Source organism: Oryzias latipes, chromosome 23 (assembly GCF_053564925.1).
Source record: "Oryzias latipes strain Hd-rR chromosome 23, Olatipes_Hd-rR_3.1".
Lineage (NCBI taxonomy): Eukaryota > Metazoa > Chordata > Actinopteri > Beloniformes > Adrianichthyidae > Oryzias > Oryzias latipes.
Window position 1 is genome coordinate 21,139,770 of NC_136259.1, and position 15,707 is coordinate 21,155,476.

Genomic DNA, 15,707 nt, shown 5'->3' on the forward strand with positions numbered 1-15,707 from the left:
ACACTGTAAAAAGAATATGTTGACAAAATATATCAAAAGGTTTTAAATGTTGGTGTATGGAAGTCGGCTACATTTTCCAAAATGAGTCAAAACACTTTGGACAGTTTTCTTTCACCAGTATTGGGGCTCATTTAAAAAGAATGGACAACTAAATAAATAAATTAATTCACAAAAACAGATGAAGTTTAAGTTTTTTTTAAGTTGTGGTCAACATGGGATGTCAAAAAGCAAACAAATGTTGATTTTATTTTTGTAAATGATCCAAGTGATAAATAAAAGCACCTTTCTAAAAATAAAAAAATAAAAACTACTAAGCATAAACACAATAAACTCAACATGAAGGTAAATGTAGGACTGAAGGAACCAAAACCAAGAAGAGGGAGCAGCGCAAATGTGGACTTATATAAAATAAAGGAGGGTAGTTAACAAACAGGAAGCAGCTGTGCTGATTGCAAACTCCATCCATGTGTGATCGTGGCAAGAAGGTAAAACAGGAGGGAAAAAAAAACTCCCAAAACCATTTAATTGAGTTAAATAAATAAATAAAATCACCAGGATTTTTTTCATTTGCTTAATTATATTTGAACAAAAAAATACTAAAAGTAAAAACCTAAGACTGCTACAGACGTTTTGTTTTTTTGCTTTATAAATCCTGTAAGAAATTAAACTTTTGAACTAAATGTGTTGTTATGATGAAGAGGAAAAGAACAGTCAGACTCATCTATAAAATTAGGATTTAGCACAAATTGAATCTTTGCTTCCTGTGAGGACCTTACACGGAGGCCAGATCTCCAGTACCAGACTCTAAAATGGGTGAGTGCATGCCTCCTTTTCTCAAAGTGTCTCCCCTATTCAGCAGCAATAATTTCCAATTTCCTTTTGCACTGCTTTGCTCCAGTTGGTATAATCAATTTCAATTTGGTATTATTTAGAAACAAAGGGATCCTCGCTTGGCTGAGAATCTTTGATCTGGCACCAGTTTATTCCGCAGTCCTTTATAATTTGCACCGCTAAATAGACCACCATCCCATCCTCCTCCAGCCTCCTTCACTCTCCTCTTCATTTACCTACCTTTGCTGATGAAGCTGATTGCTGCTCGGATTTGAAGTAGAGAGCGTGAGGAGTCGTGCTCGAATCACGCTCTCATGCAAAATTTGATTTATTTTCAACTTGTTTTGACTGAGACATCAAAAGCAAAGAAGGCAGCAGTAAAAATAAAAAAGAGTAATGATAAATCATCCATTTCTGGTTAAATGTTATTTAAAAATACACACCATACTGTAAAATTGTTTAAATTTTTCCCTTTTTTATATTATTATCACAATAATTTTACATTCAAGACTTCCATTAGGCAGTAAAAATATAACAACAACAAAATGTTATTTGATTTAAAACAATATATTTAAAAACAAACAAATTAAAAATAACCATTTTAAACACTTGCGGCTCAATTACTTCACCATCACTGCATATCTTTAAACTGCATATTTATCTCCGACATAAAGATCTTGTCACCTTAATACATGCAAGAACAATAAACGCCTTTGCTTCTTTTTTAAATATATATGTCAAGTACACACAAATTTTAAAACCGGGAGAACTGTTTAGTAATCAATGTGCACAAAATTCCACCAGCTCTTCTATTTGAACTCACTGGTTCTAATGGCTGGGCTCCCCAGAATTAAATAAATCTGTAGAAGATAAAGATAAAGAAGTAGAAGATAAAGTGTTCTCCTCATCTATGATTCCATGTGATTTTCTTGACCCAGTTTTTAAGATTAGTGGAGAAAATATTTTCCCCATCATCCCAGGCTGGTTTAACTTCCTTCCTCACCAATAAATAATGTCATGTTTTTTTTTGTTTTTTTTTTGCAAAGTATAATGATCGTTTTAACAATTCTGCTTAACAAATGCAGCAAAAATTGTATAGAACTCAAAAAGGGAGCAAAATAGTTGTTAGTGTTCTGTGTATTTGCTGCCAAAAGGCATCTATGTTTCATAGGAATTCTAATAAAGCTCCTGGTCTGTGCTCATATTTAAAGACCCATTTTGCGTTTTTTTTTTTATTATGTTAATGCTGCTTTTAGCTAAAATTCAAAAGCCTGTATTGTTTTTTGGATATAGTTTCTGCACAGTGCCAGTAGTTTATTAGGAATTCGCCTCTAAGTTATGGGTAGAATCATTCCTACCCAGAAGTGAGTCAACTCTATCTCTGAGACAACTTCTTTCACGTCGCGATTTCATTGCATCATCCTAGAGCCAGCTTCGGCAGTGTGTCTGCGTTTCGCTCACAAAGGCAAACAACATCCAAACTTTTGCAAAGCAGAATGCGGAAATTGTGCATTAAAAGGAAAGCATTGTTTTCAATCATCACAAGCTCTGTGGAGAAAGTGGGTGTAAGTGTTAAGCTGGGGCGGTGCTGGCAGTAAAGACTCTTCCTGGAAGGGCCGGTTCTCACTGGTCTACGTCAGAAGGGCCGGCTCTCACTGGTCTACGTTAGAAGGGCCGGTTCTCACTGGTCTACGTCAGAGCGGCCGGTTCTCACTGGTCTACGTCAGAGCGGCCGGTTCTCACTGGTCTACGTCAGAGCGGCCGGTTCTCACTGGTCTACGTCAGAGCGGCCGGTTCTTACTGGTTTACGTCAGAAGGGCCGGTTCTCACTGGTCTACGTCAGAAGGGCCAGCTCTCACTGGTCTACGTCAGAAGGGCCGGCTCTCACTGGTCTACGTCAGAGGGGCCGGTTCTCACTGGTCTACGTTAGAAGGGCCGGTTCTCACTGGTCTACGTCAGAGCGGCCGGTTCTCATTGGTCTACGTCAGAGGGGCCGGTTCTCACTGGTCTACGTCAGAAGGGCCAGCTCTCACTGGTCTACGTCAGAAGGGCCGGCTCTCACTGGTCTACGTCAGAGGGGCCGGCTCTCACTGGTCTACGTCAGAGGGGCCGGTTCTCACTGGTCTACGTCAGAGCGGCCGGTTCTCACTGGTCTACATCAGAGAGGCCGGTTCTCACTGGTCTACATCAGAGGGGCCGGTTCTCACTGGTCTACGTCAGAGGGGCCGGTTCTCACTGGTCTACGTCAGAGCGGCCGGTTCTCACTGGTCTACGTCAGAGCTGCCGGTTCTCACTGGTCTACGTCAGAAGGGCCGGCTCTCACTGGTCTACGTCAGAGGGGCCGGCTCTCACTGGTCTACGTTAGAAGGGCCGGTTCTCACTGGTCTACGTCAGAGCGGCCGGTTCTCACTGGTCTACGTCAGAGCGGCCGGTTCTCACTGGTCTACGTCAGAAGGGCCGGTTCTCACTGGTCTACGTCAGAAGGGCCAGCTCTCACTGGTCTACGTCAGAAGGGCCGGCTCTCACTGGTCTACGTCAGAGGGGCCGGTTCTCACTGGTCTACGTTAGAAGGGCCGGTTCTCACTGGTCTACGTCAGAGCGGCCGGTTCTCATTGGTCTACGTCAGAGCGGCCGGTTCTCACTGGTCTACGTCAGAGCGGCCGGTTCTCACTGGTCTACGTCAGAGCGGCCGGTTCTCACTGGTCTACGTCAGAAGGGCCGGTTCTCACTGGTCTACGTCAGAAGGGCCAGCTCTCACTGGTCTACGTCAGAAGGGCCAGCTCTCACTGGCCTACGTCAGAAGGGCCGGCTCTCACTGGTCTACGTCAGAGGGGCCGGTTCTCACTGGTCTACGTCAGAAGGGCCGGTTCTCACTGGTCTACGTCAGAGCGGCCGGTTCTCATTGGTCTACGTCAGAGGGGCCGGTTCTCACTGGTCTACGTCAGAAGGGCCAGCTCTCACTGGTCTACGTCAGAAGGGCCGGCTCTCACTGGTCTACGTCAGAGGGGCCGGCTCTCACTGGTCTACGTCAGAGGGGCCGGCTCTCACTGGTCTACGTCAGAGGGGCCGGTTCTCACTGGTCTACGTCAGAGCGGCCGGTTCTCACTGGTCTACATCAGAGAGGCCGGTTCTCACTGGTCTACGTCAGAGGGGCCGGTTCTCACTGGTCTACGTCAGAGGGGCCGGTTCTCACTGGTCTACGTCAGAGCGGCCGGTTCTCACTGGTCTACGTCAGAGCTGCCGGTTCTCACTGGTCTACGTCAGAAGGGCCGGCTCTCACTGGTCTACGTCAGAGGGGCCGGCTCTCACTGGTCTACGTTAGAAGGGCCGGTTCTCACTGGTCTACGTCAGAGCGGCCGGTTCTCACTGGTCTACGTCAGAGCGGCCGGTTCTCACTGGTCTACGTCAGAAGGGCCGGTTCTCACTGGTCTACGTCAGAAGGGCCGGCTCTCACTGGTCTACGTCAGAAGGGCCGGCTCTCACTGGTCTACGTCAGAGGGGCCGGTTCTCACTGGTCTACGTTAGAAGGGCCGGTTCTCACTGGTCTACGTCAGAGCGGCCGGTTCTCATTGGTCTACGTCAGAGGGGCCGGTTCTCACTGGTCTACGTCAGAAGGGCCGGCTCTCACTGGTCTACGTCAGAAGGGCCGGCTCTCACTGGTCTACGTCAGAGGGGCCGGCTCTCACTGGTCTACGTCAGAGGGGCCGGTTCTCACTGGTCTACGTCAGAGGGGCCGGTTCTCACTGGTCTACGTCAGAGGGACCGGATCTCACTGGTCTACGTCAGAGGGGCCGGATCTCACTGGTCTACGTCAGAGGGGCCGGATCTCACTGGTCTACGTCAGAGGGGCCGGTTCTCACTGGTCTACGTCAGAGGGACCGGATCTCACTGGTCTACGTCAGAGGGGCCGGTTCTCACTGGTCTACGTCAGAAGGGCCGGCTCTCACTGGTCTACGTCAGAAGGGCCGGCTCTCACTGGTCTACGTCAGAGGGGCCGGTTCTCACTGGTCTACGTTAGAAGGGCCGGTTCTCACTGGTCTACGTCAGAGCGGCCGGTTCTCATTGGTCTACGTCAGAGGGGCCGGTTCTCACTGGTCTACGTCAGAAGGGCCGGCTCTCACTGGTCTACGTCAGAAGGGCCGGCTCTCACTGGTCTACGTCAGAGGGGCCGGCTCTCACTGGTCTACGTCAGAGGGGCCGGTTCTCACTGGTCTACGTCAGAGGGGCCGGTTCTCACTGGTCTACGTCAGAGGGACCGGATCTCACTGGTCTACGTCAGAGGGGCCGGATCTCACTGGTCTACGTCAGAGGGGCCGGATCTCACTGGTCTACGTCAGAGGGGCCGGTTCTCACTGGTCTACGTCAGAGGGACCGGATCTCACTGGTCTACGTCAGAGGGGCCGGTTCTCACTGGTCTACGTCAGAGGGGCCGGTTCTCACTGGTCTACGTCAGAGGGGCCGGTTCTCACTGGTCTACGTCAGAGGGGCCGGTTCTCACTGGTCTACGTCAGAGGGACCGGATCTCACTGGTCTACGTCAGCTCATAAGAACCTGGATTGGCGCTTACAGGGCTTTGGGGAATTACTCAGAGATGTGTGAAGGGATCAAAATACCCCATTGGGGTTGTTTTTTGTCAGGAATGAACATTATAATACCTTAAAAAGTTAATTTTGTATGAAATGGGCCCTTTAAGCTGAGCAAGAAGATTGTTTCTCCCCCAGGGTCACAAATACCATCTTTTTCAAACTGTTTTTTTTTTTTTTTTTGCTCCTGATTCAAAACAATTTGAATAAAGAAAAACTTAGAAAGGCAATTTTTAACTTTCCTAATATATGTCCACCATCATTTTTTCTACTCTGATGTCTTAACAGTCACGTCAGTCAGCTCTGAGAATCCTTTAGAAGTTTTTTAGACAGCTTATATTTAAGGAATAACACATTTTGTCATCACAGGGGGCGTTGTTTTAGATTTAAATTGTCTCTATAGAATAAAAGTAAAAGACGATGTAGATAAGAGAGGAGCAACACTTGAAAACAGAGCTTCACAGGTTTTACTTTAACAAACTGAGAGGAAGATTTTTCTATTTTGTTCCTGGCATAGCTTCAGGCTGAATCTGAAAGATTTAAAACCATTAATCGGAGTATTTGAGCCTTGGTTTCACAAAGCAAGAGGCCAAATTGCCTGTCTCCCCCCTCAAAGCAAGCGTCTCAGTGAGTCACTGCTTCACGCAGCTTTTCTTGTAGGTATTTAGAGTCTACAACAATCTCAGCACAGACAAAAGGAGGTGCCCTTTCATGCTCCATTAAAAAGAACTTGAGTATCTTTCACACAACAGGCCTGCTTGAGACGCCAAGCGCTGCCTGCGCAGCCAAGACAAGCGTGCCGCCTGTTCTTTTTATTTTGTGATACTCGGGCGACATTTGGAGGAGCTCCAGCTTTTGGGATGATTGACCACAATTCTTTTTGTGTCGCTGCCTTTCAAGCTCAAAGTTAGCCTATCAAAGTGGCGTGCTCTTTGAGCGTTAATTTTGTTTGCACTAAAACAATGGTGGCGATACAGTGGAAGTCATTTGTCTCATAGGAAGTGAGTCCAGGTTTCTGTGGTAGTTTTGCTGAGCTGTACGCCACATTTATCCTTCACTTTTTCACAAAAAATGTGAACTTAATGACCAAAAAGTTGCTCAAGACTTAAAAGTTGGATAATAAATATGTTTGTATATGAGGGAATACATTTGTTATGTCACCTACCCCTCAACATAGAAATACCAAAGGAAACAAATCCAGCTCTAGTGGATTTATAAAGATGAAAGAAATTGTGTCTTGTATCTTAAAATTTAAGGGAAAACAAAAAGCTACATTTAAAGGCTTCATGCGATTTTTTTTTTTATTTTTTTTTTTTATTTTTTTTTTTTTTAATTTATGTTTATTTTAGTAACAATTTCAGTAATTTGTTTGTCTCCTTGAAGACAAATATTTTTAAAGACTTGGTGAACTTTTGGTCAACTCAAAGGGCAGAGCTTTGGTTCGGCGAGATGCGAGTCTCTTACCCAAATCCTTCTGGTTGCACAGTTCTAATGCATCTTCATTGCCAATCTGCACTTTGGCACAGCATTCAGGCTCCGTGCAATTATCCCACTTATCCAAATAACAAAAAGCATTTCAGGCAAATGCACAGTGCCGATCTAAAGCTTCGGCACAAAAAGAGGTGGCAGGGTTTTTTTTCTTTTTTCTTGAGTGTCACCATTAATGACGTATTAATTTATGCTACTGCCCCAGCGGTTGTTTTGATGCTTTGTCCACCAATCCACTAATGCCATCACTTCAGTTAATTACCCTCAATTAAGACACTATAAAAGACTTGTAAAGAATTGCTAATAAACTCATTTGGAAACGTGGAAACATTCAAAAGCAGACCCTGGATTGAAAGCAATTAACCCCAGGCATTTAGATAGGATACTTCCATTTTTCCTTTCCATTTTTACACTTTAAAAATAATTTTAAGTGAAAGCATGAGCAAAAAATGTGAAAGTTGTGAGGGGCTTAACGGAAACTGTATGACTAAATACTCTGACCCTTTAGCTTTCCAGCACGTCGTGAACTAAATTCAGATACGACATGAACTTAAAAATGTTTTCAATATGTTCTTGTGACATTGTTTCTGATGACGGAGGACATATATTTAAAGAAAATTAAGCTTCAAATTGCATTTCTTATATTTCTTTATTCAAATCGTTGTGAATCAGGAGCAGACGAAAATGAACTGCTTTGAAAAGAGTGTATTTGCGAAATGGAAAATAAGCTGGGCGCGCAACAAGCTCTCTGCTCCAATCTTTCTGGAAAGAGGATGGGAAGGGGGGCGGGGTTGCTTTTCAGCCACAAGTCAGAGGTGAATTTCTGATGAACGTCTGCCCCTCTGTAGAAACTGTCTAGTTTTTTTTATTTTGGCACAAAATGACAAACATGTTTAAAAGGCCTCTGAGAAGCTTCATCCAGTGTGGGTCCTTGGGCTAGATTCTTTGCACTACTGCCTAACAATGTAGCCACAAGGGGGTCCTAGTCTGTGCCCCTTGTGCCGGTCCCCAGTTCGTATGACATACAGGGTTGTGTCAGAAAGGGCCTCCGGTATAAAAATCTTTGCCAAACCACTTGTGCAAATCAGTAAAGGTATATGCTGAAAGGTGAACAACAAATGTAATTTTACATTCTATTTAGGCCTGGTGCTTGGTGTTTGGGGTCCTTCATAAACCCCCCTTTTCCTGACACTTTCTGGATTAAGCTTGACTTTAACCTGCTTAAAATCTCCCTAAATTCTTTTTTTTAACAACTTTTCAGATATTGATTTTACAAGGGCTTTTTAAATAACGTTTTTGGTTCACCAACATATCGTATCTCAACATAAACCAGCCTTATCTTCTTTTAAAGGTTTACTTTTCGCACCAGAATGTCAGAGAAAGCCAAATTTAATCTGGCAAAAGAGAACCTAAAGTCAAAGTAGGATTTGTTTCTTTCCTATTTGGATTATAATTGATGTTTTTAATGAATCAAATGAACTAAGAAGTGTGGAAAAACTGGCTTGTCATTTACTAACAGGAAGGACGTGTCTCTGGGAATTCTGGGCATGTCTGAGTCGCTTGATACTGCTGAAGTTGTGAATTTGCCTCGCTAATGGTGAAGTCAAACAGAAAGATTAAAAGCTCAGCAAAACGCCAAGCATGGCTGACGGGTCACCAGCCTCCTTTGAAGCATATTTCCAAACAGCTGATGCACACAGAACGCTCCCTTCACTCGTATTGTGGTAAACCTTAGACAGGAGTGCAGGCGAAATCCGAAAGGACCGAGCAAAACACTTCAACCTGGAAGCGCCTGTGACACAAATAATGATGTTGTCTTTTGCTTGCTGATTCATGAGGATGGCTAATTAGCAAGGACATCAAATTGTTGTGACAGTTGTTTGGATCTCCCATCGTCTCTCTATTGATTTGAGCTTGTTGTGTTTCTCCTTCTGCTGCCTCCTTTCGCTCCAGCTTTGTCTTTTGTTCTGCTTCTCCTGAGAGGACTGTGGGAGCAGCGTGTCAGTGACTTGCCAAAGTTGATTAAGACAACCTTGCCCCTCTTGCAGCCCATAAACCTGACTGAACAACACAACATCTCTCACATTTCAGCTTAACCATCTCCAATAAACAGTCTTTTAATTCCCAATTGATTTTTTTTTTTTAACCTCCTTAAGACCTGACGTTTACATGAGTGAACATCACATTGTGGGTTGTATTAAAGCCTAAAAAATAAAGAATAAAAATGGCACATCAAACAGAAACTCAGGTCTTAAGAGGTTAAAGAAAAAAGTTACACATGACATTGAAACCGAAGCTTAAACTTTTTAAAATTTAAGAAAAGAAAAAACAGTTTGCTTGAAAGGTTTTTCTGAATGGATTTATAAGAATATTTCTCAGTCGTAAAGAAAAAAGACTTGCAAGCTCATGCCTAAAACAAAAAAAAAACTGCAGTAAGATTTACAAAGAGCAATCTGTTGATTTAAAAATCCCACTGAACTTGCACAGCATGTAGATTTCTGATTACATTTAAAAATGTCACTAAAGATTTGAATCCACGTTACAGAAATGGAATTCACGCATCTGCAATGCGGCTTTGTCATTCAAACTTCCATTAAAACCCCTTTTCATGTTTGTTTACACTCTAACTTACAAAAATAAAGAATACAGACAGTCACATTATTTGCTTGCCACTTAAATTTAAAATTTTTGACCAAGTGAGATGAGATTTGGACAAGTTAATTGAATTTACATAGCCATTTTAAATTTTACAATAAGGTAAGATTGTTTACCATTAAATTTTAGGGATTTACAAATGTGAAATGAAACTTTTTTTATCCCAAATTCTATACTTAAGTACCAATATTTACCAATATTGCATCTGTTCTTTGTTTTAATTTCATCTTGACAGCTGAGCTAAATCCTGCTGTGTTGGTGATTAACTTTTCAAAACTATAAATCTAAATTTGCAAGTTTTCTATCCAGTTTACTTTAATCAGAGGAGATACTGACGTAATTTCACAAAAGAAAAGTACATTAGTGCCGCATTTTACATATGCACATACGAAATGTATTTTGCATTTCCATGATAGTGCATTAGATGACTCTTTGTTCACTGTGTCTCCCTTAATTTGGCAAAAGCGGGTCCATTATAACTGCGATTTTCTGTAACTAATTGCGGTGCACTCAAGCTGGCCTTTGAGGCTCTGCTGTTCATCAGCATAACCCAGGTGTGCATGCATGCAGGGCTACATCCATCGGTTTTCAGTACAAACACTCAAACTCAAAGAACAGCATGTGCGCCCATACTGTGAGTCATGTGCTGCCGATGTATTGTGAGTAACTATAGCATGTGGTGGGTGTTTTTGACTGTCAATGTGTTTATTTATTTATTTGGTGATGTTGGAAGGTTTACAAGTCTCTGTATCACCTGCAGCATTTGTGTGCCCTATTAATGCCGAATGCTCACCAAGTTAAAACATGTCAAACCGTGTCTGACAACTGTCGGCAGATGAGAACAACGTCGGCTTCGTGTCCCTATTTCATATGCCTGCTTTATAATGCAACCTAGCTGCATCTCACCACACCAACGCCTCAGTTGCTACAGGAGCCACATTGTTAAATAATTCAACAGTGGCATGTTTCTAAAACCTAAACCACTGCCACTCAATACGGTTGAAATCTGTGCTGATTCAGGCTGACGTGTTGAGACAAGGGGCTATTTAGGGGCATGAGAAGATGGGGGTTCAGCTCCACTTCAAAGTGTTCAGTTTATAGTGTGAAATACATTTTTACAGCATCAAATTTGTCCAGTTTTCCAAATATTCCTTGTTTTTGAAACCTGTATTGATCCATTTGCAAAAGCATTTTATGTTCCATTATTTAGTTTTTTTTAATCTAAAATCTGTAAAATATGCAAAAACCATGTTATGTGAAGATTTAGCCTCTTCTTGAGAGGAACTTACTAAAAACAGCCTCTGCTCTTCTTCATCTTTCCATATCTGCACCTCCTCCCATGATATGCACTCTATCAAACGTTTTGTAAATGATCAAATTTTATACAATTTACTTTGGTTTTTCTGCCGTCTAACGCCCCCTCTGGAGTTAGATGTGCTGAATTTTTACAAAAATCAACACAAAGTAAAGTACTATTCCGGACTGCTTCTCCAGTAGATGTCAGTAAAACATCCTCCCTATAGTTTTCTTTTTGTGTTGACTAAGGGATGTGAGGAAAATGTCCAAACCTTCAACACCAGCAGCTAAAATTATATACTGTAAGTGAAGAGAAACTCTATTGATGAGGTAGGGAACCTGACTTAGTGCAGGTCAGTTAAATCAAGCTGCGTTCAGAGCAGAAAATGAACCAAAATATTGTTTTTGTGTGGTTTCTGTCAATTATTTTAAGTTTTTTCTTTAAAAAAGACACCACTTGATGCTAAAAATCATTAGAATTAAATAGTTCTCAAGCTTATTGCCGTGTTTAAGTGGATTTTATTTTAATTTTTGAAGATTTTAAATACATTCATTAGATTTCTTTGGTGCTAAAAGCAGAGTACAAATCTTTTGTTTTGTGGTTTGAAATAAGCTCGGACTCAGTCAGTACCAAAACAAGTTTAGACACTTAAAAATAGGACGACAAAGCTGCATATACAAGATTTCCTCTGCAATGAGACTGTTCTGGGTCTGTTTCTCTTGGTGTAGCCGTTAGTTGATCAAGTGTACGCCATTCAAAGATTTGCCTTCTGGCAGCTTTTTTTAATCTTTTTTTTAATATATGTGTTGTTGCAAATTATGGATTGAAAAGGGGCAAATAACTCATGATGGTAGAAAAGCCAGCTGACTTCTTGAAGCCTCTCACTGCTCCTCTGTCGCTATATCCGTCCTCCTCGCCCCCTTCCAACCCCCCTCCCCTTCCCCGCTCTCAGTCGGAGCGCTTCTCGTCTCCAAAGCTCGTCTGCGGTAGCATGTCCTCAGACGTGCAGCCGCGGTGCGATGAAGCGGACCAAAAGACGCCGCCAGCGCAGCGCAAGTACAGGTAAGCCCCTTCACCTGGATGCTTTATCCCTCCTCTCGTCTACATGATACGAGCAATTTGCTGCGCACACCTCTGCTCTATCAAGTATATTTGTTTAAATGGAAACCAAAGCTGTCAAATTAAGAGACTGAGGGCTTATTTTGAAGTGAAAGCAGTCAACGTTTAAAGATAATTTGACAATGTTAAGTGGAGTTGAACCTGTTAATTAGTGGACTCTCGCTATAATCGTAGGTGTACCTGTATTAATGATTCTCCCGTGCGTAAAAAGCCCCCATATGGACATTTGCGAGCGTAAAAGTGATTTTCGTGAACGAAAAACAGCTGGAAAAGCACACAAGTTGGCAGTATCCCCGTCTGTTCTGTGGGTACATTTGATCACGAAGACAATTAAATATTTATCGCTGGATCCTCATCCGATTGTGCCACAAGGCGCACACTAGTGGAAGCAAAGCCAGCCTCGCCGTCGTGCATTCTGAACGGAGCCGCTGCGCTCAACGCCGCGCGCTTTCTCATTCAAATCTTAGCACGCATTCATCCAAGACCTTTTGAATTCATGTAGTTTTACGCATTTTAAAGAAAAATGTTGGATAGAAATCTTTTTGTTCAGGGAGCATCTTTGAGTTTTGAATTAACATTTTCCAAAACTCATTTCTACTTGATCATGAGAAACAAGTAAATATTGATGCATTTTAGTTTACTGTTTCAATATTTACCATGGAAGAAGGCGCACATCCAGCTCCTAAACAGTTTTTCAATTCGATCTAATTTGCCCAACGGCGTTTTCCTCAGTGGTCGATCAGAAACATGCTGTTACTTTCGCCTCAACGCTCCTTCAGCATAGCACTAACGCACCGTTTTGCGTCGCAACTGTTCCAGGCATGCGTAAAAGCGCAACAGACCTAAGTCCAACTGCGGGTCCTATTCATTTTTTCTACACACACAAATGCGCACGCATGTACGCACACAAGCAGATCCTTCACATGATGCTTTGGGTGACGCAGGGAGGATATTGTGTGTGTGTGTGGGGGGGGGGGGTGTTTTGGAGGTAAAGCTGGATTCTTAATCAATCAGACCTTATCATTTCTTTCAGCTCAGCTCATTGCACTTTTTTAATCAATATGGTAATTTCCGTTACATCGCTTTAATGGTGTCTGTGTGAGGTGGTGGTGGTGGTGGTGGAGGTGGAGGAGCGCACTTCTGAAATTTTCCATCTTTTGGCTAGATGAATCAGAACAGCCCGATGTGTGACGGCTGGAGATTTACTCAAGTTTGTGAACGTTTCATTTACTTTTATATTAATTTGGGGAAAGTTGGGCTGCGTGGAAGTGGGTTCAAGTGTGATGGACAGACTAACTGCAGACAGGGGAGCAAACCATTTTGTGAATGAGTTTTCCAGTTTATCAGATTTCCCCCCTCTTTTTTCTTTTTGAGGACTTGTTAAAAAAAGTGTCACCAAGGGGGGAAGGTATAAAATCCTTCTTTCCCTGCAACAATGAGCGCTTGACCTTGATTAAGCCTGCAGAGTTGGCTCAATATTGGTGGTAGTAAACGCACAAAACCTGTATTTTAAGGTATATGGTTGTGCACTCTGTCAAAGTCTCTTAATTTATCCGTGCAAATAAAATATAGTCGATAAAAAATACAAATGCAGACTGGTCTTTTTATTATTTTTATGGGTTTGTTGTCTTTTTTCACATTAAACAGAAACTTTCTTTGAAAATCTCCAGATCAAAGTAAACATGGCTTTTTAAGGAGTTTAATTTAAAATAATGACAAACACAGATGCATTTTAAATATAAAAATACGATCAAAAGTCTTTAATATGGTTAAGGGTAAAGTTTAAACTTGGAATTCGCATTATTTTTAATGCACAAAATGAACGTTGTGCCTCAATTTTTACCCACATTTCTCCAAACTTCCAGTGAGTTCTCATTCCTCCTCCTCATTTTGCTGCTGTCGTGGCATTTGGCAAACATTTGCATCCATGCAAACGATCAAACCTTTGACTGACATTTCCCAGCTCATAAAATCATTCCTATCAGGATGTTGCAGCCCATTTTGCAAAAGGCTGCACCGCTGCTCTCTCCATCACAAGAAGTTTGAAGACTTGTTGCTGTCGCTCTCCTCTCGTCAAACTGTCTGACGCCCTGATGACGTTGATGGATGAGGTTTGCATCCTTGTTATTTATTTATCTTTTGTTTCACTTCTGCAGGGCAATCACTGCTGCACTAATATTTGATCAGAGATGCAGTAATGACAGATTATTACACATTATGTGGTGTCAGAGAGCATGTCTAATGGCATGCATTGATTTATTGAGCTTGGCTCTCAGTTGAGCAGAAATGCTGGTGTTGTTTGAAGAAGTGAATATTTTCTGCTGTTTCAAAGATTTCTTTAACATTCAGGGTAACGTGCTGCCCCCTATGGACACATTTGGGCACTATTGGAGTTTATTAAATGATAGCGTAGTCATAGTTTGTCCAAAGAAAATTATTTCTCACCTTTTTGTCACATTTAACAGCCAGAACATAAAGAAAAAAGCTTTTACCTTCCCTGGTTGAATATGTTTTTGCCTGCAGTGGTTGTCATTTTAATTTTTTTTAAGCAGAGGGGAAAGTAAAGTTTTTATTTTTTTTCATTCCGTCAGCACAGACGTCTCTGCTGTAGAGAGGCTGCACATTAGTCAATCTGTGTATCTGGCACACAGAGAAAGGAATGTCTAATTATCATGCATTCAAGCTCACTAGGCTTCTCTATTTGCACTGAGCTCCTGCTCTAATCGCTGCTTTTCTTGTCATTACACTCAATTTTTTTCTTTTTGCACAATTAATATGCTATTTTTGCTCCACACGGATGCGCCGGGATGTCTGTGAAGTATCGACTCTGTGCTGAAAGGTTTCACTGAGAAGAGGGAAAAACAATGGCTTGTGATGTGAAATTTTCGTGGGAGAGATGAAATAGGAGATGTTTTTAAGGGGCTTTTACATAACCGGGGGAAAATGGCTCACATGGGAAAGCATGGGATTCACATGTTGATCAAATTCTGGACTCGGTGTGGAATTTTCTTACTTTATCCAGTGTCCTCGGCTGGAAGGACAAACGGCCTCTTTCCTGAGCCCATATCAGATACGGAGTGATTGCAGAGCTTTATATTATGAAGTGCCACTAAACCCACAGCACCAAGTGGCATCGACTGGAAAGGATTGCAGGGACTGCGAATCCTCCTTAAGGTCCTTATCTGACAGACGCGGGGAGATAGATGAAAGAAAGAAAAGCAATAATTGCATTCGTAACAAAAGACTTAGAATGAGTGGAGCTGGAACGACTTACAGCCATGAGTACGTGTATTTCATCAACACCCAAATGATTCCCCGTGACACTGTAATTGCTCATAAAATCTGCTTTATGAAACCAATTCTCCAGGTCCTGCTGACTGCCGTCCGAGTGGACTCGTATTTCATTTGACTGAGAATATGGATGACAAAACTCGATGGGTGCAGCTTTAAGACTTCCACATCTGAGACGCTCAATTGTTTTCTGATGGCGCTCAGTGTTGAAGTATAATTCGCCGCTGCTCAATTAAGCGGCAGGTTAAGCACACCGAAAGAAGACTTGTTGTCATTTTCCCAGCAAGGGCAGAAGTGTAATGAAAGTGATTCGAGTGGTTCAGGTCATGCCCCCCCCCCCCCCCCCCCCCCCCCCAACTCCCCACACACACACACTCCAATACAAACCTGGATTAATAAAAAATGTCTGTCCACCAGCAACAACAAACATAGTCACCGCATTT

The 15,707-nt window shown here is 42.5% G+C and overlaps 1 protein-coding gene across 3 annotated transcripts in view; it reads left to right on the forward strand.

The window, feature by feature from the left end:
* The first annotated feature begins 507 nt into the window (after positions 1-507).
* The window catches only part of chrm2a (cholinergic receptor, muscarinic 2a), a 112,009-nt gene continuing 96,809 nt past the window's right edge, over positions 508-15,707 (forward strand). For 2 of the 3 annotated variants that reach the window (XM_020714093.3, XM_004083096.5), the window contains exon 1: positions 11,621-11,916. The gene's annotated coding sequence lies outside the window, so the exon portion shown is untranslated. Of the gene's footprint in view, positions 814-11,620; positions 11,917-15,707 lie in introns of those variants that run through there. The other variant, XM_078941930.1, reaches the window with a different exon arrangement.